Source organism: Pseudophryne corroboree, unplaced genomic scaffold (genome assembly GCF_028390025.1).
Source record: "Pseudophryne corroboree isolate aPseCor3 unplaced genomic scaffold, aPseCor3.hap2 scaffold_218, whole genome shotgun sequence".
NCBI lineage: Eukaryota > Metazoa > Chordata > Amphibia > Anura > Myobatrachidae > Pseudophryne > Pseudophryne corroboree.
In genome coordinates, this window is record NW_026968826.1 from 806194 (window position 1) to 829671 (window position 23478).

Sequence of the window (23478 nt, forward strand, 5' to 3'; positions counted from 1 at the left end):
TGAATTGCATTTAACACTATCTCCCTTTCCTGGGGAGAAGATGGTAGGGCCGATTTGAAAAACCGGCGAGGAGGCACCTCTTCGAATTTCAGCTTGTAACCCTGAGAAACAATTTCTATTGCCTAGGGATCCACCTGCGAATGAACCCAGATGTGGCTGAAAACTCGAAGACGTGCCCTCAACTGGGCGGACTCCTTTAGCGGAGCCCCAGCGTCATGTGGGTGGATTTTGTAGAGGCCGGGGAGGACTTCTGTTCCTGGGAACTAGCTGTGTTGTGCAGCTTCTTTCCTCTGCCCTTACCTCTGGCAAGAAAGGACGCACCTCGTACTTTCTTGTTTCTCTGTGATCGAAAGGACTGCATTTGATAATGTGGTGCTTTCTTAGGCTGTGAGGGAATATAAGGCAAAAAATTTGATTTACCAGCTGTAGCTGTGGAGACTAGGTCCGAGAGACCTTTCCCAAACAATTCCTCACCCCTGTAAGGTAAAACCTCCATATGCCTTTTTGAGTCGGCATCACCTGTCCATTGCCGGGTCCATAGGACTCGTCTAGCAGAAATCGACATAGCGTTTATTCTAGAACCCAGTAGACTAATGTCACTTTGAGCATCTCTCATATATAGGACAGCATCTTTTATATGCCCTATGGTCAATAACATATCATCCTTATCTAGGGTCTCAATCTCTGCTGATAAGGTATCTGTCCATGCTGCCACCGCGCTACAACCCCGGCCGACGCAATTGCCGGTCTGAGTAAGGTACCAGAATGTGTGTAAATGGACTTTAGGGTAACCTCCTGCTTGCGGTCAGCAGGGTCCCTGATGGTAGCCGTATCCTGGGATGGCAGCGCTACCTTTTTGGATAAGCGTGTCAATGCTTTATCCACCCTAGGGGAGGATTCCCACCGTATCCTGTCCATTGGCGGGAAAGGATACGCCATAAGAATCCTTTTGGGAATCTGCAGCTTTTTGTCTGGAGATTCCCAAGCTTTTTCACATAATTCGTTCAACTCATGTGAGGGGGGAAAGGTTATCTCAGGTTTCTTTCCCTTATACATGTGTACCCTCGTGTCAGGGACAGGGGACTCTGTGATGTGCAAAACATCTTTTATTGCAATAATCATATATCGAATACATTTAGCCAATTTTGGCTGTAACTTTGCATCATCGTAGTCGACACTGGAGTCAGAATCTGTGTCGGTATCTGTGTCAACTATTTGGGATAGTGGGCGCTTTTGAGACCCCGAAGGTCCCTGCGACATAGGGACAGGCATGGGTTGACTCCCTGACTGTTCCCTAGCTTCAGCTTTGTCTAATCTCTTGTGTAATAAGTTTACATTAGCACTTAAAACATTCCACATATCCATCCAGTCAGGTGTCGGCGTTGTCGATGGAGACACCACATTAATTTGCTCCTGCTCCTCTCTAGGAGAGCCTTCTACCTCAGACATGTCGACACACGTGTACCGACACACCATACACTCAGGGAATCCTCTTATCTGAGGACAGTTCCCCAACAAGGCCCTTTGGAGAGACAGAGAGAGAGAGTATGCCAGCACACACCCCAGCGCTATATGACCCAGGAAAAAAACACAATAATTTTATGTTTACCCAGTAGCGCTGTATTTCCATATATATATGCGCCTAATTATGTGCCCCCCTCTTCTTTAAGACCCTCTTTCTACCGTGGTATAAGCAGGGGAGAGTCCGTGGAGCTTCCCCTCAGCGGTGCTGTGGAGAAAATGGCGCTGGTGAGTGCTGAGGGAGAAGCCCCACCCCCTCAGCGACGGGCTTCTGTCCCGCTGAAATATAGTAAAAAAATGGCGGGGGCTCTTATATATATATACAGTGCCTAGCTGCATATATATTTATTTTGCCAAAGAGAGGTCTATATTGCTGCCCAGGGCGTCCCCCCTGCGCCCTTCACCCTTACACTGACTGCCGTGTGTGAGGTGTATTGGAGCAATGGAGCACAGCTTTACTGCTGTGCGTTACCTCAGTGAAGATCATGAAGTCTTCCGCCGCCTCTGAAGTCTTCTTTTCTTCTCATACTCACCCGGCTTCTATCTTCCGGCTCTGCGAGGGTGACGGCGGCGCGGCTCTGGGACGGACGGCGAGGGTGAGACCTGCGTACCGATCCCTCTGGAGCTAATGCTGTACAGTAGCCTAAGAAGCAGAGCCTATCAACTCACAGAAGTAGGTGTGCATCTCTCCCCTCCGCCCCTCGATGCAGGGAGTCTGTTGCCAGCAGGCTCCCTGAAAATAAAAAAATCTAACAAATATACTTTCTGTCAGGAAACTCAGGAGAGCTCCCTGAAAAGCACCCAGTCTCCTCTGGGCACAGTAGTAAACTGAGGTCTGGAGGAGGGGCATAGAGGGAGGAGCCAGTGCACACCCAGATCTAAAGTCTTTCTTAAAGTGCCCATGTCTCCTGCGGAGCCCGTCTATCCTTACGGAGTCCCCAGCATCCTCTAGGACGTAAGAGAAAAATTATGCTGGCAGAAAAATCCAATTGAGTGATTAAACAGCTCCAGAGCTGCTCTGTAAGGCAAGTAAAAGGGTGTGGGCCCTGCAGCACTACCTGTAGTTTGCATTGTGCATTGGAAGCCTAGTTTGCTGTCTGTTTCCACTTCTTTTTTCTTGAGCCCCTCCCGTCTATACCCTTGTGCACTATCCTGACTTCTCCTCCCGTCTGCTTACTTTGTGCCTTCCAATGCACAATGCAAACTACAGGTAGTGCTGCAGGGCCCACACCCTTTTACTTGCCTTATAGAGCAGCTCTTGAGCTGTTACAGTGCCCAGCTGCTGCAAGAAATCAGCGTGAATGCTTCAGGGGCTGGGGCATGGCCAACATGAGCCCCACACCGAAGGAGGGTGGGGGTATTTAATGCGAACTAGGGGTCTCGCACAATGCGAACTACAGGTAGTGCTGCAGGGCCCACACCCTTTTACTTGCCTTACAGAGCAGCTCTGGAGCTGTTACAGTGCCCAGCTGCTGCAAGAAATCAGCTTGAATCCTTCAGGGGCTGGGGCATAGCCAACATGAGCCCCACACCGACGGAGGGTGGAGGTGTTTAATGCGAACTAGGGGTCATCCAAGTGCCGCAAAAGGCCGCCATGCCCTGCACGCCCCTTTTCTCTTTTCATATGCAGACGAGGGTTGAAGCCAACTTTGACCCACTGCTTGGATGACATCGCCATATGCAAATCCATCTGCTGCAGGCCTTCCCCCAGGAATGCTTGCACTAGTTGTTGCATTTGGTTTGTTGTTTGGGGGTGCTTCAGTATTAGGCAGCCTTCTGCCCTCCCATGTTCATCTGAAAATATGTGTTCTCCCTGCAGTTGTTGTCCCCAGATGAGAGTTCCCTTGTGCTGCCTCAGTTGAATCTCCTTTACTTGACAGAGATGTGCCTGAGCAGCGGCCCTCCCCAGCCCTATCCCAAATCATACTTATTTTGCATAGGAGATACCATGGTCATGAAGACTGTTCTCCCAGGGTGCGGTTCATTCATTGCATTCTGGGTATGCTCACCCCTGTGATTTCCCCAAATGTGGGAAACTCGACTGCATTATTTAATGCGAACTAGGGGTCATCCAAGCACCGCAAAAGGCCGCCATGCCCTGCATACCCCTTTTCTCTTTTCATAAGCAGACGAGGTTTGAAGCCAACTTTGACCCACTGCTTGGATGACATCACTTGCTGCCTTTCCAATGAAGCAAGTTTAATTTAATAATAGGTGAAAAACCATCCCTACAAAGGTGTTAATCAGATACTTGGCTTTGTGGACACTTTTCAGAGCACAAATTTGTTAGCATAAAAATAAAGCCAGAAAATGAAGAGCTGTTTAATCACTCAATTGGATTTTTCTGCCAGCATATTTCTTTTTCTCTGCAACCCACTGCTAAATTGTGCTTCCTAGCTGTTTTTATAAAATCACTGAATCAAATCTAACTCTGATTACATCAGAGAAGGCCAGGTACCCTACACCATAACAGGGGGTTTGACATTTTGACTTGTCTACTTAAAGATCACCAAAATCTGATAACAAGGTCAATTAAGTCCCTGGGTGGGATTGAACCACCAACCTTTTGGTTAATAGCCTTACACACTAACTGATTGCGCCACAGCGACACTTTGCAAAAGTACATACTGACAAAGGCTAATAAGCATTCATCTAGAACGATTCCTAGAAACATTTTAAAAAGTCAATAATGTGGAGAGTTTTTGTAAGATGTTTCTTCCATCAACCAATGAAGAAACACATTGGTACTTTCCCATGATGAGTGAGTGCTTCAGGATCTCTTGCACTTACATGTGCAGCAGAGTACTGTAATGGAAGCATGCTGGGTCCATAACCCAGAGGTAGGCAGATTGAAACTATCCTCTGCTATATGCATTTTTTTTTGTTAATTAAAGTAATCCAAAACTGGGATTGATATTTTTGCTCTTTTATTTTTACTTAAAGTACAATAACTTTTACCATTTTAATTTGTTTTAATAGTATATTGACAGTATTGTTTTCTTTCAAAAATCCAATTAATTTTCTTTACCCGATTATTAAAATGGTAATTGACAAAAACAAACTACATTGTCACCAGAAGAGCAATACAAAATGTACAAGTGATATATTAAAATCATCTTTCCAGCTTGAATTTCAATGATGCATTGGGGCAACGATTTTGTGAGAAACATCTTCACCCTTAAATAAAGATTTTCTTAATTCCTTACCTGTGTGCTAATTAGATATCACCTTGTTTTCACATTAAACAGACTTCCACATGAGAAAACAGCAAATATGCAGTGGCGTTAATGTTTCCTGGTGTCAACCTGTATTATTTCCGTAGATATTGAAATGAGGATGCATCTTGCTGCCTTTCCAATGAAACAAGTTTAATTTAGTAATAGGTGAAAAACCATCCCTACAAAGGTGTTAATCAGATACTTGGCTTTGTGGACACTTTTCAGAGAACAAATTTGTAATCATAAAAATAAAGCCAGAAAATGAAGAGCTGTTTAATCACTCAATTGGATTTTTCTGCCAGCATTTTTCTTTTTATCTGCAACCCACTGCTAAATTGTGCTTCCTAGCTGTTTTTTTATAAAATCACTTAATCAAATCTAACTCTGATTACATCAGAGAAGGCCAGGTACCCTATACCATAAGAGGGGGTTTGCAATTTTGACTTGTCTACTTAAATATCACCAAAATCTGATCACAAGGTCAATTACGTCCCTGGGTGGAATTGAACCACCAACCTTTTTATAAATAGCTGAACACACTAACCGATTGCGCCACAGAGACACTTTGCAAAAAGCACATACTGACAAAGACTAATAAGCATTCATCTAGAACGTTTCCTAGAAAAACTTTAAAAAGTCAATAATCTGGAGAGTTTTTGTAAGATGTTTCTTCCAGCAACCAATGAAGAAACACATTGGTACTTTCGCATGATGAGTGAGTGCTTCAGGATCTCTTGCACTTACATGTGCAGCAGAGTACTGCAATGGAAGCATGCTGGGCCCATAACCCAGAGGTAGGCAGATTGAAACTATCCTTTGCTATATGATTTTTTTTTTTTTTGTTCATTAAAGTAATCCAAAACTGGGATTGATATTTTAGCTTTTATTTTTACTTAAAGTACAATAACTTTTACCATTTTAATTTGTTTTAATAGTATATTGACAGTATTGTTTTCTTTCAAAAATCCACTTAATTTTCTTTACCCTATTATTAAAATGGTAATTGACAAAAACAAACTACATTGTCACCATAAGAGCAATACAAAATGTACAAGTGATATATTAAAATCATCTTTCCAGCTTGAATTTCAATGATGCATTGGGGCAACGATTTTGTGAGAAACATCTTCACCCTTAAATAAAGATTTTCTTAATTCCTTACCTGTGTGCTAATTAGATATCACCTTGTTTTCACATTAAACAGACTTCCACATGAGAAAGCAGCAAGGATGCAGTGGCGTTAATGTTTCCTGGTGTCAACCTGTATTATTTCAGTAGATATTGAAATGAGGATGCATCTTGCTGCCTTTCCAATGAAGCAAGTTTAATTTAGTAATAGGTGAAAAACCATCCCTACAAATATGTTAATCAGATACTTGGCTTTGTGGACACTTTTCAGAGAACAAATTAGTTAGCATAAAAATAAAGCCAGAAAATGAAGAGCTGTTTAATCACTCAATTGGATTTTTCTGCCAGCATATTTCTTTTTCTCTGCAACCCACTGCCAAATTGAGCTTCCTAGCTGTTTTTATAAAATCACTGAATCAAATCTAACTCTGATTACATCAGAGAAGGCCAGGTACCCTACACCATAACAGGGGGTTTGAAATTTTGACTTGTCTACTTAAAGATCATCAAAATCTGATAACAAGGTCAATTAAGTCCCTGGGTGGGATTGAACAACCAACCTTTTGGTTAATAGCCTTACACACTAACTGATTGCGCCACAGCTACACTTTGCAAAAGTACATACTGACAAAGGCTAATAAGCATTCATCTAGAACGATTCCTAGAAACATTTTAAAAAGTCAATAATGTGGAGAGTTTTTGTAAGATGTTTCTTCCATCAACCAATGAAGAAACACATTGGTACTTTCCCATGATAAGTGAGTGCTTCAGGACCTCTTGCACTTACATGTGCAGCAGAGTACTGTAATGGAAGCATGCTGGGTCCATAACCCAGAGGTAGGCAGATTGAAACTATCCTCTGCTATATGCATTTTTTTTTGTTAATTAAAGTAATCCAAAACTGGGATTGATATTTTTGCTCTTTTATTTTTACTTAAAGTACAATAACTTTTACCATTTTAATTTGTTTTAATAGTATATTGACAGTATTGTTTTCTTTCAAAAATCCACTTAATTTTCTTTACCCGATTATTAAAATGGTAATTGACAAAAACAAACTACATTGTCACCAGAAGAGCAATACAAAATGTACAAGTGATATATTAAAATCATCTTTCCAGCTTGAATTTCAATGATGCATTGGGGCAACGATTTTGTGAGAAACATCTTCACCCTTAAATAAAGATTTTCTTAATTCCTTACCTGTGTGCTAATTAGATATCACCTTGTTTTCACATTAAACAGACTTCCACATGAGAAAACAGCAAAGATGCAGTGGCGTTAATGTTTCCTGGTGTCAACCTGTATTATTTCAGTAGACATTGAAATGAAGATGCATCTTGCTGCCTTTCCAATGAAGCAAGTTTAATTTAGTAATAGGTGAAAAACCATCCCTACAAAGGTGTTAATCAGAGACTTGGCTTTGTGGACACTTTTCAGAGAACAAATTTGTTAGTATAAAAATAAAGCCAGAAAATGAAGAGCTGTTTAATCACTCAATTGGATTTTTCTGCCAGCATATTTCTTTTTCTCTGCAACCCACTGCTAAATTGTTCTTCCTAGCTGTTTTTATAAAATCACTGAATCAAATCTAACTCTGATTACATTAGAGAAGGCCAGGTACCCTACACCATAACAGGGGGTTTGAAATTTTGACTTGTCTACTTAAAGATCACCAAAATCTGATAACAAGGTCAATTAAGTCCCTTGGTGGGATTGAACCACCAACCTTTTGGTTAATAGCCTTACACACTAACTGATTGCGCCACAGCGACACTTTTCAAAAGAACATACTGACAAAGGCTAATAAGCATTCATCTAGAACGATTCCTAGAAACATTTTAAAAAGTCAATAATGTGGAGAGTTTTTGTAAGATGTTTCTTCCATCAACCAATGAAGAAACACATTGGTACTTTCCCATGATGAGTGAGTGCTTCAGGATCTCTTGCACTTACATGTGCAGCAGAGTACTGTAATGGAAGCATGCTGGGTCCATAACCCAGAGGTAGGCAGATTGAAACTATCCTCTGCTATATGCATTTTTTTTGTTAATTAAAGTAATCCAAAACTGGGATTGATATTTTTGCTCTTTTATTTTTACTTAAAGTACAATAACTTTTACCATTTTAATTTGTTTTAATAGTATATTGACAGTATTGTTTTCTTTCAAAAATCCTATTAATTTTCTTTACCCGATTATTAAAATGGTAATTGACAAAAACAAACTACATTGTCACCAGAAGAGCAATACAAAATGTACAAGTGATATATTAAAATCATCTTTCCAGCTTGAATTTCAATGATGCATTGGGGCAACGATTTTGTGAGAAACATCTTCACCCTTAAATAAAGATGTTCTTAATTCCTTACCTGTGTGCTAATTAGATATCACCTTGTTTTCACATTAAACAGACTTCCACATGAGAAAACAGCAAAGATGCAGTGGCGTTAATGTTTCCTGGTGTCAACCTGTATTATTTCCGTAGATATTGAAATGAGGATGCATCTTGCTGCCTTTCCAATGAAGCAAGTTTAATTTAGTAATAGGTGAAAAACCATCCCTACAAAGATGTTAATCAGATACTTGGCTTTGTGGACACTTTTCAGAGAACAAATTTGTTATCATAAAAATAAAGCCAGAAAATGAAGAGCTGTTTAATCACTCAATTGGATTTTTCTGCCAGCATTTTTCTTTTTCTCTGCAACCCACTGCTAAATTGTGCTTCCTAGCTGTTTTTTTATAAAATCACTTAATCAAATCTAACTCTGATTACATCAGAGAAGGCCAGGTACCCTACACCATAAGAGGGGGTTTGCAATTTTGACTTGTCTACTTAAATATTACCAAAATCTGATCACAAGGTCAATTACGTCCCTGGATGGGATTGAACCACCAACCTTTTGATTAATAGCTGAACACACTAACCGATTGCGCCACAGAGACACTTTGCGAAAAGTCCATACTGACAAAGACTAATAAGCATTCATCTAGAACGTTTCCTAGAAAAACTTTAAAAAGTCAATAATCTGGAGAGTTTTTGTAAGATGTTTCTTCCAGCAACCAATGAAGAAACACATTGGTACTTTCGCATGATGAGTGAGTGCTTCAGGATCTCTTGCACTTACATGTGCAGCAGAGTACTGCAATGGAAGCATGCTGGGCCCATAACCCAGAGGTAGGCAGATTGAAACTATCCTTTGCTATATGCATTTTTTTTTTGTTCATTAAAGTAATCCAAAACTGGGATTGATATTTTAGCTTTTATTTTTACTTAAAGTACAATAACTTTTACCATTTTAATTTGTTTTAATAGTATATTGACAGTATTGTTTTCTTTCAAAAATCCAATTAATTTTCTTTACCCGATTATTAAAATGGTAATTGACAAAAACAAACTACATTGTCACCAGAAGAGCAATACAAAATGTACAAGGGATATATTAAAATCATCTTTCCAGCTTGAATTTCAATGATGCATTGGGGCAACGATTTTGTGAGAAACATCTTCACCCTTAAATAAAGATTTTCTTAATTCCTTACCTGTGTGCTAATTAGATATCACCTTGTTTTCACATTAAACAGACTTCCACATGAGAAAGCAGCAAGGATGCAGTGGCGTTAATGTTTCCTGGTGTCAACCTGTATTATTTCAGTAGATATTGAAATGAGGATGCATCTTGCTGCCTTTCCAATGAAGCAAGTTTAATTTAGTAATAGGTGAAAAACCATCCCTACAAATATGTTAATCAGATACTTGGCTTTGTGGACACTTTTCAGAGAACAAATTCGTTAGCATAAAAATAAAGCCAGAAAATGAAGAGCTGTTTAATCACTCAATTGGATTTTTCTGCCAGCATATTTCTTTTTCTCTGCAACCCACTGCTAAATTGTGCTTCCTAGCTGTTTTTTTTATAAAATCACTTATTCAAATCTAACTCTGATTACATCAGAGTAGGCCAGGTACCCTACACCATAAGAAGGGGGTTTGAAATTTTGACTTGTCTACTTAAAGATCACCAAAATCTGATAACAAGGTCAATTACATCCCTGTGTGGGATTGAACCACCAACCCTTTGATTAATAACCAAACACACTAACAGATTGCGCCACAGAGACACTTTACAAACGTACATACTGACAAAGGCTAATAAGCATTCATCTAGAACGTTTCCTAGAAAAACTTTAAAAAGTCAATAATCTGGAGAGTTTTTGTAAGATGTTTCTTCCATCAACCAACGAAGAAACACATTGGTACTTTCCCATGATGAGTGAGTGCTTCAGGATCTCTTGCACTTACATGTGCAGCAGAGTACTGCAATGGAAAAATGCTGGGCCCATAACCCAGAGGTAGGCAGATTGAAACTATCCTCTGCTATATGCATTTTTTTTTGTTAATTAAAGTAATCCAAAACTGGGATTGATATTTTTGCTCTTTTATTTTTACTTAAAGTACAATAACTTTTACCATTTTAATTTGTTTTAATAGTATATTGACAGTATTGTTTTCTTTCAAAAATCCACTTAATTTTCTTTACCCTATTATTAAAATGGTAATTGACAAAAACAAACTACATTGTCACCAGAAGAGCAATACAAAATGTACAAGTGATATATTAAAATCATCTTTCCAGCTTGAATTTCAATGATGCATTGGGGCAACGATTTTGTGAGAAACACCTTCACCCTTAAATAAAGATTTTCTTAATTCCTTACCTGTGTGCTAATTAGATATCACCTTGTTTTCACATTAAACAGACTTTCACATGCGAAAACAGCAAATATGCAGTGGCGTTAATGTTTCCTGGTGTCAACCTGTATTATTTCCGTAGATATTGAAATGAGGATGCATCTTGCTGCCTTTCCAATGAAGCAAGTTTAATTTAGTAATAGGTGAAAAACCATCCCTACAAAGATGTTAATCAGATACTTGGCTTTGTGGACACTTTTCAGAGAACAAATTTGTAATCATAAAAATAAAGCCAGAAAATGAAGAGCTGTTTAATCACTCAATTGGATTTTTCTGCCAGCATTTTTCTTTTTCTCTGCAACCCACTGCTAAATTGTGCTTCCTAGCTGTTTTTTTATAAAATCACTTAATCAAATCTAACTCTGATTACATCAGAGAAGGCCAGGTACCCTATACCATAAGAGGGGGTTTGCAATTTTGACTTGTCTACTTAAATATCACCAAAATCTGATCACAAGGTCAATTACGTCCCTGGGTGGGATTGAACCACCAACCTTTTGATAAATAGCTGAACACACTAACCGATTGCGCCACAGAGACACTTTGCAAAAAGCACATACTGACAAAGACTAATAAGCATTCATCTAGAACGTTTCCTAGAAAAACTTTAAAAAGTCAATAATCTGGAGAGTTTTTGTAAGATGTTTCTTCCAGCAACCAATGAAGAAACACATTGGTACTTTCGCATGATGAGTGAGTGCTTCAGGATCTCTTGCACTTACATGTGCAGCAGAGTACTGCAATGGAAGCATGCTGGGCCCATAACCCAGAGGTAGGCAGATTGAAACTATCCTTTGCTATATGAATTTTTTTTTTTGTTCATTAAAGTAATCCAAAACTGGGATTGATATTTTAGCTTTTATTTTTACTTAAAGTACAATAACTTTTACCATTTTAATTTGTTTTAATAGTATATTGACAGTATTGTTTTCTTTCAAAAATCCACTTAATTTTCTTTACCCTATTATTAAAATGGTAATTGACAAAAACAAACTACATTGTCACCATAAGAGCAATACAAAATGTACAAGTGATATATTAAAATCATCTTTCCAGCTTGAATTTCAATGATGCATTGGGGCAACGATTTTGTGAGAAACATCTTCACCCTTAAATAAAGATTTTCTTAATTCCTTACCTGTGTGCTAATTAGATATCACCTTGTTTTCACATTAAACAGACTTCCACATGAGAAAGCAGCAAGGATGCAGTGGCGTTAATGTTTCCTGGTGTCAACCTGTATTATTTCAGTAGATATTGAAATGAGGATGCATCTTGCTGCCTTTCCAATGAAGCAAGTTTAATTTAGTAATAGGTGAAAAACCATCCCTACAAATATGTTAATCAGATACTTGGCTTTGTGGACACTTTTCAGAGAACAAATTAGTTAGCATAAAAATAAAGCCAGAAAATGAAGAGCTGTTTAATCACTCAATTGGATTTTTCTGCCAGCATATTTCTTTTTCTCTGCAACCCACTGCCAAATTGTGCTTCCTAGCTGTTTTTATAAAATCACTGAATCAAATCTAACTCTGATTACATCAGAGAAGGCCAGGTACCCTACACCATAACAGGGGGTTTGAAATTTTGACTTGTCTACTTAAAGATCACCAAAATCTGATAACAAGGTCAATTAAGTCCCTGGGTGGGATTGAATAACCAACCTTTTGGTTAATAGCCTTACACACTAACTGATTGCGCCACAGCTACACTTTGCAAAAGTACATACTGACAAAGGCTAATAAGCATTCATCTAGAACGATTCCTAGAAACATTTTAAAAAGTCAATAATGTGGAGAGTTTTTGTAAGATGTTTCTTCCATCAACCAATGAAGAAACACATTGGTACTTTCCCATGATAAGTGAGTGCTTCAGGACCTCTTGCACTTACATGTGCAGCAGAGTACTGTAATGGAAGCATGCTGGGTCCATAACCCAGAGGTAGGCAGATTGAAACTATCCTCTGCTATATGCATTTTTTTTTGTTAATTAAAGTAATCCAAAACTGGGATTGATATTTTTGCTCTTTTATTTTTACTTAAAGTACAATAACTTTTACCATTTTAATTTGTTTTAATAGTATATTGACAGTATTGTTTTCTTTCAAAAATCCACTTAATTTTCTTTACCCGATTATTAAAATGGTAATTGACAAAAACAAACTACATTGTCACCAGAAGAGCAATACAAAATGTACAAGTGATATATTAAAATCATCTTTCCAGCTTGAATTTCAATGATGCATTGGGGCAACGATTTTGTGAGAAACATCTTCACCCTTAAATAAAGATTTTCTTAATTCCTTACCTGTGTGCTAATTAGATATCACCTTGTTTTCATATTAAACAGACTTCCACATGCGAAAGCAGCAAGGATGCAGTGGCGTTAATGTTTCCTGGTGTCAACCTGTATTATTTCAGTAGACATTGAAATGAAGATGCATCTTGCTGCCTTTCCAATGAAGCAAGTTTAATTTAGTAATAGGTGAAAAACCATCCCTACAAAGGTGTTAATCAGAGACTTGGCTTTGTGGACACTTTTCAGAGAACAAATTTGTTAGTATAAAAATAAAGCCAGAAAATGAAGAGCTGTTTAATCACTCAATTGGATTTTTCTGCCAGCATATTTCTTTTTCTCTGCAACCCACTGCTAAATTGTTCTTCCTAGCTGTTTTTATAAAATCACTGAATCAAATCTAACTCTGATTACATTAGAGAAGGCCAGGTACCCTACACCATAATAGGGGGTTTGAAATTTTGACTTGTCTACTTAAAGATCACCAAAATCTGATAACAAGGTCAATTAAGTCCCTTGGTGGGATTGAATCACCAACCTTTTGGTTAATAGCCTTACACACTAACTGATTGCGCCACAGCGACACTTTGCAAAAGAACATACTGACAAAGGCTAATAAGCATTCATCTAGAACGATTCCTAGAAACATTTTAAAAAGTCAATAATGTGGAGAGTTTTTGTAAGATGTTTCTTCCATCAACCAATGAAGAAACACATTGGTACTTTCCCATGATGAGTGAGTGCTTCAGGATCTCTTGCACTTACATGTGCAGCAGAGTACTGTAATGGAAGCATGCTGGGTCCATAACCCAGAGGTAGGCAGATTGAAACTATCCTCTGCTATATGCATTTTTTTTGTTAATTAAAGTAATCCAAAACTGGGATTGATATTTTTGCTCTTTTATTTTTACTTAAAGTACAATAACTTTTACCATTTTAATTTGTTTTAATAGTATATTGACAGTATTGTTTTCTTTCAAAAATCCTATTAATTTTCTTTACCCGATTATTAAAATGGTAATTGACAAAAACAAACTACATTGTCACCAGAAGAGCAATACAAAATGTACAAGTGATATATTAAAATCATCTTTCCAGCTTGAATTTCAATGATGCATTGGGGCAACGATTTTGTGAGAAACATCTTCACCCTTAAATAAAGATGTTCTTAATTCCTTACCTGTGTGCTAATTAGATATCACCTTGTTTTCACATTAAACAGACTTCCACATGAGAAAACAGCAAAGATGCAGTGGCGTTAATGTTTCCTGGTGTCAACCTGTATTATTTCCGTAGATATTGAAATGAGGATGCATCTTGCTGCCTTTCCAATGAAGCAAGTTTAATTTAGTAATAGGTGAAAAACCATCCCTACAAAGATGTTAATCAGATACTTGGCTTTGTGGACACTTTTCAGAGAACAAATTTGTTATCATAAAAATAAAGCCAGAAAATGAAGAGCTGTTTAATCACTCAATTGGATTTTTCTGCCAGCATTTTTCTTTTTCTCTGCAACCCACTGCTAAATTGTGCTTCCTAGCTGTTTTTTTATAAAATCACTTAATGAAATCTAACTCTGATTACATCAGAGAAGGCCAGGTACCCTACACCATAAGAGGGGGTTTGCAATTTTGACTTGTCTACTTAAATATTACCAAAATCTGATCACAAGGTCAATTACGTCCCTGGATGGGATTGAACCACCAACCTTTTGATTAATAGCTGAACACACTAACCGATTGCGCCACAGAGACACTTTGCGAAAAGTACATACTGACAAAGACTAATAAGCATTCATCTAGAACGTTTCCTAGAAAAACTTTAAAAAGTCAATAATCTGGAGAGTTTTTGTAAGATGTTTCTTCCAGCAACCAATGAAGAAACACATTGGTACTTTCGCATGATGAGTGAGTGCTTCAGGATCTCTTGCACTTACATGTGCAGCAGAGTACTGCAATGGAAGCATGCTGGGCCCATAACCCAGAGGTAGGCAGATTGAAACTATCCTTTGCTATATGCATTTTTTTTTTGTTCATTAAAGTAATCCAAAACTGGGATTGATATTTTAGCTTTTATTTTTACTTAAAGTACAATAACTTTTACCATTTTAATTTGTTTTAATAGTATATTGACAGTATTGTTTTCTTTCAAAAATCCAATTAATTTTCTTTACCCGATTATTAAAATGGTAATTGACAAAAACAAACTACATTGTCACCAGAAGAGCAATACAAAATGTACAAGTGATATATTAAAATCATCTTTCCAGCTTGAATTTCAATGATGCATTGGGGCAACGATTTTGTGAGAAACATCTTCACCCTTAAATAAAGATTTTCTTAATTCCTTACCTGTGTGCTAATTAGATATCACCTTGTTTTCACATTAAACAGACTTCCACATGAGAAAGCAGCAATGATGCAGTGGCGTTAATGTTTCCTGGTGTCAACCTGTATTATTTCAGTAGATATTGAAATGAGGATGCATCTTGCTGCCTTTCCAATGAAGCAAGTTTAATTTAGTAATAGGTGAAAAACCATCCCTACAAATATGTTAATCAGATACTTGGCTTTGTGGACACTTTTCAGAGAACAAATTCGTTAGCATAAAAATAAAGCTAGAAAATGAAGAGCTGTTTAATCACTCAATTGGATTTTTCTGCCAGCATATTTCTTTTTCTCTGCAACCCACTGCTAAATTGTGCTTCCTAGCTGTTTTTTTTATAAAATCACTTATTCAAATCTAACTCTGATTACATCAGAGTAGGCCAGGTACCCTACACCATAAGAAGGGGGTTTGAAATTTTGACTTGTCTACTTAAAGATCACCAAAATCTGATAACAAGGTCAATTACATCCCTGGGTGGGATTGAACCACCAACCCTTTGATTAATAACCAAACACACTAACAGATTGCGCCACAGAGACACTTTACAAATGTACATACTGACAAAGGCTAATAAGCATTCATCTAGAACGTTTCCTAGAAAAACTTTAAAAAGTCAATAATCTGGAGAGTTTTTGTAAGATGTTTCTTCCATCAACCAACGAAGAAACACATTGGTACTTTCCCATGATGAGTGAGTGCTTCAGGATCTCTTGCACTTACATGTGCAGCAGAGTACTGCAATGGAAAAATGCTGGGCCCATAACCCAGAGGTAGGCAGATTGAAACTATCCTCTGCTATATGCATTTTTTTTTGTTAATTAAAGTAATCCAAAACTGGGATTGATATTTTTGCTCTTTTATTTTTACTTAAAGTACAATAACTTTTACCATTTTAATTTGTTTTAATAGTATATTGACAGTATTGTTTTCTTTCAAAAATCCACTTAATTTTCTTTACCCTATTATTAAAATGGTAATTGACAAAAACAAACGACATTGTCACCAGAAGAGCAATACAAAATGTACAAGTGATATATTAAAATCATCTTTCCAGCTTGAATTTCAATGATGCATTGGGGCAACGATTTTGTGAGAAACACCTTCACCCTTAAATAAAGATTTTCTTAATTCCTTACCTGTGTGCTAATTAGATATCACCTTGTTTTCACATTAAACAGACTTCCACATGCGAAAGCAGCAAGGATGCAGTGGCGTTAATGTTTCCTGGTGTCAACCTGTATTATTTCAGTAGACATTGAAATGAGGATGCATCTTGCTGCCTTTCCAATGAAGCAAGTTTAATTTAGTAATAGGTGAAAAACCATCCCTACAAAGGTGTTAATCAGAGACTTGGCTTTGTGGACACTTTTCAGAGAACAAATTTGTTAGCATAAAAATAAAGCCAGAAAATGAAGAGCTGTTTAATCACTCAATTGGATTTTTTTGCCAGCATATTTCTTTTTCTCTGCAACCCACTGCTAAATTGTGCTTCCTAGCTGTTTTTATAAAATCACTGAATCAAATCTAACTCTGATTACATCAGAGAAGGCCAGGTACCCTACACCATAACAGGGGGTTTGAAATTTTGACTTGTCTACTTAAAGATCACCAAAATCTGATAACAAGGTCAATTACATCCCTGGGTGGGATTGAACCACCAACCCTTTGATTAATAACCATACACACTAACTGATTGCGCCACAGCGACACTTTGCAAAAGTACATACTGACAAAGGCTAATAAGCATATATCTAGAACGTTTCCTAGAAACATTTTAAAAAGTCAATAATGTGGAGAGTTTTTGTAAGATGTTTCTTCCATCAACCAATGAAGAAACACATTGGTACTTTCCCATGATAAGTGAGTGCTTCAGGACCTCTTGCACTTACATGTGCAGCAGAGTACTGTAATGGAAGCATGCTGGGTCCATAACCCAGAGGTAGGCAGATTGAAACTATCCTTTGCTATATGCATTTTTTTTTGTTAATTAAAGTAATCCAAAACTGGGATTGATATTTTTGCTCTTTTATTTTTACTTAAAGTACAATAACTTTTACCATTTTAATTTGTTTTAATAGTATATTGACAGTATTGTTTTCTTTCAAAAATCCAATTAATTTTCTTTACCCGATTATTAAAATGGTAATTGACAAAAACAAACTACATTGTCACCAGAAGAGCAATACAAAATGTACAAGTGATATATTAAAATCATCTTTCCAGCTTGAATTTCAATGATGCATTGGGGCAACGATTTTGTGAGAAACATCTTCACCCTTAAATAAAGATTTTCTTAATTCCTTACCTGTGTGCTAATTAGATATCACCTTGTTTTCACATTAAACAGACTTCCACATGAGAAAGCAGCAAGGATGCAGTGGCGTTAATGTTTCCTGGTGTCAACCTGTATTATTTCTGTAGATATTGAAATGAGGATGCATCTTGCTGCCTTTCCAATGAAGCAAGTTTAATTTAGTAATAGGTGAAAAACCATCCCTACAAAGGTGTTAATCAGAGACTTGGCTTTGTGGACACTTTTCAGAGAACAAATTTGTTAGCATAAAAATAAAGCCAGAAAATGAAGAGCTGTTTAATCACTCAATTGGATTTTTTTGCCAGCATATTTCTTTTTCTCTGCAACCCACTGCTAAATTGTGCTTCCTAGCTGTTTTTATAAAATCACTGAATCAAATCTAACTCTGATTACATCAGAGAAGGCCAGGTACCCTACACCATAAGAGGGGGTTTGAAATTTTGACTTGTCTACATAAAGATCACCAAAATCTGATAACAAGGTCAATTACGTCCCTGGGTGGGATTGAACCACCAACCTTTTGGTTAATAGCCTTACACACTAACTGATTGCGCCACAGCGACACTTTGCAAAAGCATATACTGAAAAAGGCTAATAAGCATTCATCTAGAACGTTTCCTAGAAACATTTTAAAAAGTCAATAATGTGGAGAGTTTTTGTAAGATGTTTCTTCCATCAACCAATGAAGAAACACATTGGTACTTTCCCATGATGAGTGAGTGCTTCAGGATCTCTTGCACATACATGTGCAGCAGAGTACTGTAATGGAAGCATGCTGGGTCCATAACCCAGAGGTAGGCAGATTGAAACTATCCTCTGCTATATGCATTTTTTTTGTTAATTAAAGTAATCCAAAACTGGGATTGACATTTTTGCTCTTTTATTTTTACTTAAAGTACAATAACTTTTACCATTTTAATTTGTTTTAATAGTATATTGACAGTATTGTTTTCTTTCAAAAATTCACTTAATTTTCTTTTCTGTGTGCTAATTAGATATCACCTTGTTTTCACATTAAATAGACTACCACATGAGAAAGCAGCAAGGATGCAGTGGCGTTAATGTTTCCTGGTGGTAGTGGGGTACTGTGTTTGTGCTTTCCTCTGGTCAGCTCTGGTAAAAGTCAGATTTCTTTGTCTCAGATCTTCCTCTAGCCTTGTTCTTCTTTCGAGAGTTCCCTTGTGCTGCCTCAGTTGGATCTCCTTCACTTGACAGGGGCGTACCCGAGCAGCGACCCTCCCCAGCACTAGCCCAACTCCTACTTACCTGCCAGGTGAGATACTATGATCATGAAGGTGCTTCTCCCAGGGCAAGGCTCACCCATTGCACTCTGGGTGTGCTGCTCCTGCGATTTCCCCAAATGTGGGAAACTTGACTGCATAATTTGTGTTTCCCCTGGTCGGCTCTCGTATAATTCAGATCTCTTTGTCTCAGGTCTCTCTCCAGCCTAGTTTGCTGTCTGTTTCCACTTCTCTTTTCTTAAACCGCTCCCTTCTATGCCCTTGCGCACCTTAATTAAATCTAACTCTGATTACGTCAGAGAAGGCCAGGTACCCTACACCATAAGAGGGGGTTTGAAATTTTGACTTGTCTACTTAAAGATCACCAAAATCTGATCACAAGGTCAATTACATCACTGGGTGGGAACCTTTTGGTTAATAGCCCATGTAAGTGCAAGAGATCCTGAAGCACTCACTCATCATGGGAAAGTACCAATGTGTTTCTTACAAAAATTCTCCAGATTATTGACTTTTTAAAGTTTTTCTAGGAAACGTTCTAGATGAATGCTTATTAGCCTTTGTCAGTATGTACTTTCGCAAAGTGTCGCTATGGCGCAATCAGTTAGTGTGTATGGCTATTAACCTAAAGGTTGGTGATTCAATCCCACCCAGGGACGTAATTGACCTTGTTATCAGATTTTGGTGATCTTTAAGTAGACAAGTCAAAATTTCAAACCCCCTCTTATGGTGTAGGGTACCCGGCCTTCTCTGATGTAATCAGAGTTAGATTTGATTAAGTGATTTTATAAAAAACAGCTAGGAAGCACAATTTAGCAGTGGGTTGCAGAGAAAAAAAATTATGCTGGCAGAAAAGTCCAATTGAGTGATTAAACAGCTCTTCATTTTCTGATTTTATGTTTATGCTAACAAATTTGCTCTCTGAAAAGTGTCCACAAAGCCAAGTCTCTGATTAACACCTTTAGTAGGAATGGTTTTTCACCTATTACTGAATTAAACTTGCTTCATTGGAAAGGCAGCAAGATGCATCCTCATTTCAATGTCTACTGAAATAATACAGGTTGACACCAGGAAACATAAACGTCACTGCATCCTTGCTGCTTCCTCAAGGGGAAGTCTGTTTAATGTGAAAACAAGGTGATATCTAATCAGCACACAGGTAAGGAATTAAGAAAATCTTTCTTTATGGGTGAAGATGTTTCTCACAAAATTGTTGCACCAAGGCATCATTGAAATTAAAGCTGGAAAGATGATTTTAATATATCACTTGTATATTTTGTACTGCTCTTCTGGTGACAATGTAGTTTGTTTTTGTCAATTACCATTTTAATAATAGGGTAAAGAAAATTAAGTGGATTTTTGAAAGAAAACAATACTGTCAATATACTATTAAAACAAATTAAAATGGTAAAAGTTATTGTACTTTAAGTAAAAATAAAAGAGCAAAAATATCAATCCCAGTTTTGGATTACTTTAATTAACAAAAAACAATGCATATAGCAGAGGATAGTTTCAATCTGCCTACCTCTGGGTTATGGACCCAGCATGCTTCCATTACAGTACTCTGCTGCACATGTAAGTGCAAGAGATCCTGAAGCACTCACTCATCATGGGAAAGTACCAATGTGTTTCTTCATTGGTTGATGGAAGAAACATCTTACAAAAACTCTCCAGATTATTGACTTTTTAAAGTTTTTCTAGGAAACGTTCTAGATGAATGCTTATTAGCCTTTGTCAGTATGTACTTTCGCAAAGTGTCTCTGAGGCACAAACAGTTAGCGTGTTCAGTTGTTAACCAAAAGGTTGGTGGTTCAATCCCACCTAGGGACGTAATTGACCTTGTTATCAGATTTTGGTGATCTTTAAGTAGACAAGTAAAAATTTCAAACCACCTCTTATGGTGTAGGGTACCTGGCCTTCTCTGATGTAATCAGAGTTAGATTTGATTAAGTGATTTTATAAAAAAAACAGCCACAAAGCACAATTTAGCAGTGGGTTGCAGAGAAAAAGAAATATGCTGGCAGAAAAATCCAATTGAGTGATTAAACAGCTCTTCATTTTCTGGCTTTATTTTTATGCTAACAAATTTGTGCTCTGAAAAGTGTCCACAAAGCCAAGTATCTGATTAACACCTTTGTAGGGATGGTTTTTCACCTATTATTAAATTAAACTTGCTTCATTGGAAAGGCAGCAAGTGATGTCATCCAAGCAGTGGGTCAAGGTTGGCTTCAAACCTCGTCTGCTTATGAAAAGAGAAAAGGGGTATGCAGGGCATGGCGGCCTTTTGCGGTGCTTGGATGACCCCTAGTTCGCATTAAATAATGCAGTCGAGTTTCCCACATTTGGGGAAATCACAGGGGTCAGCATACCCAGAATGCAATGAATGAACCGCACCCTGGGAGAACAGTCTTCATGACCATGGTATCTCCTATGCAAAATAAGTATGATTTGGGATAGGGCTGGGGAGGGCCGCTGCTCAGGCACATCTCTGTCAAGTAAAGGAGATTCAACTGAGGCAGCACAAGGGAACTCTCATCTGGGGACAACAACTGCAGGGAGAACACATATTTTCAGATGAACATGGGAGGGCAGAAGGCTGCCTAATACTGAAGCACCCCCAAACAACAAACCAAATGCAACAACTAGTGCAAGCATTCCTGGGGGAAGGCCTGCAGCAGATGGATTTGCATATGGCGATGTCATCCAAGCAGTGGGTCAAAGTTGGCTTCAACCCTCGTCTGCATATGAAAAGAGAAAAGGGGCGTGCAGGGCATGGCGGCCTTTTGCGGCACTTGGATGACCCCTAGTTCGCATTAAACACCTCCACCCTCCGTCGGTGTGGGGCTCATGTTGGCTATGCCCCAGCCCCTGAAGGATTCAAGCTGATTTCTTGCAGCAGCTGGGCACTGTAACAGCTCCAGAGCTGCTCTGTAATGCAAGTAAAAGGGTGTGGGCCCTGCAGCACTACCTGTAGTTCGCATTGTGCGAGACCCCTAGTTCGCATTAAACACCCCCACCCTCCTTCGGTGTGGGGCTCATGTTGGCCATGCCCCAGCCCCTGAAGCATTCACGCTGATTTCTTGCAGCAGCTGGGCACTGTAACAGCTCAAGAGCTGCTCTGTAAGGCAAGTAAAAGGGTGTGGGCCCTGCAGCACTACCTGTAGTTTGCATTGTGCATTGGAAGGCACAAAGTAAGCAGACGGGAGGAGAAGTCAGGATAGTGCACAAGGGTATAGACGGGAGGGGCTCAAGAAAAAAGAAGTGGAAACAGACAGCAAACTAGGCTTCCAATGCACAATGCAAACTACAGGTAGTGCTGCAGGGCCCACACCCTTTTACTTGCCTTACAGAGCAGCTCTGGAGCTGTTTAATCACTCAATTGGATTTTTCTGCCAGCATAATTTTTCTCTTACGTCCTAGAGGATGCTGGGGACTCCGTAAGGACCATGGGGGATAGACGGGCTCCGCAGGAGACATGGGCACTTTAAGAAAGACTTTAGATCTGGGTGTGCACTGGCTCCTCCCTCTATGCCCCTCCTCCAGACCTCAGTTTACTACTGTGCCCAGAGGAGACTGGGTGCTTTTCAGGGAGCTCTCCTGAGTTTCCTGACAGAAAGTATATTTGTTAGATTTTTTTATTTTCAGGGAGCCTGCTGGCAACAGACTCCCTGCATCGAGGGGCGGAGGGGAGAGATGCACACCTACTTCTGTGAGTTGATAGGCTCTGCTTCTTAGGCTACTGTACAGCATTAGCTCCAGAGGGATCGGTACGCAGGTCTCACCCTCGCCGTCCGTCCCAGAGCCGCGCCGCCGTCCCCCTCGCAGAGCCGGAAGATAGAAGCCGGGTGAGTATGAGAAGAAAAGAAGACTTCAGAGGCGGCGGAAGACTTCATGATCTTCACTGAGGTAACGCACAGCAGTAAAGCTGTGCTCCATTGCTCCCATACACCTCACACACGGCAGTCAGTGTAAGGGTGAAGGGCGCAGGGGGGACGCCCTGGGCAGCAATATAGACCTCTCTTTGGCAAAATAAATATATATGCAGCTAGGCACTGTATATATATATAAGAGCCCCCGCCATTTTTTTACTATATTTGAGCGGGACAGAAGCCCGTCGCTGAGGGGGTGGGGCTTCTCCCTCAGCACTCACCAGCGCCATTTTCTCCACAGCACCGCTGAGGGGAAGCTCCATGGACTCTCCCCTGCTTATACCACGGTAGAAAGAGGGTCTTAAAGAAGAGAGGGCACATAATTAGGCGCATATATATATGGAAATACAGCGCTACTGGGTAAACATAAAATGATTGTGTTTTTTTCCTGGGTCATATAGCGCTGGGGTGTGTGCTGGCATACTTTCTCTCTCTGTCTCTCCAAAGGGCCTTGTTGGGGAACTGTCCTCAGATAAGAGGATTCCCTGAGTGTATGGTGTGTCGGTACACGTGTGTCGACATGTCTGAGGTAGAAGGCTCTCCTAGAGAGGAGCAGGAGCAAATTAATGTGGTGTCTCCATCGACAACGCCGACACCTGACTGGATGGATATGTGGAATGTTTTAAGTGCTAATGTAAACTTATTACACAAGAGATTAGACAAAGCTGAAGCTAGGGAACAGTCAGGGAGTCAACCCA

At 39.0% G+C, this 23478-nt stretch overlaps 1 non-coding gene and 2 pseudogenes across 1 annotated transcript; 2 read left to right on the forward strand and 1 right to left on the reverse strand.

The window, feature by feature from the left end:
• Positions 1-3444: 3444 nt before the first annotated feature.
• LOC135006857 (U1 spliceosomal RNA) lies at positions 3445-3623 on the forward strand (annotated as a pseudogene).
• Positions 3624-18871: 15248 nt separating this feature from the next.
• Positions 18872-19034, forward strand: LOC135007260 (U1 spliceosomal RNA). The gene has a single exon (XR_010207311.1). It is a non-coding gene; the product is annotated as a U1 spliceosomal RNA (small nuclear RNA).
• Positions 19035-21117: 2083 nt separating this feature from the next.
• Positions 21118-21296, reverse strand: LOC135007475 (U1 spliceosomal RNA; annotated as a pseudogene).
• Positions 21297-23478: the final 2182 nt, after the last annotated feature.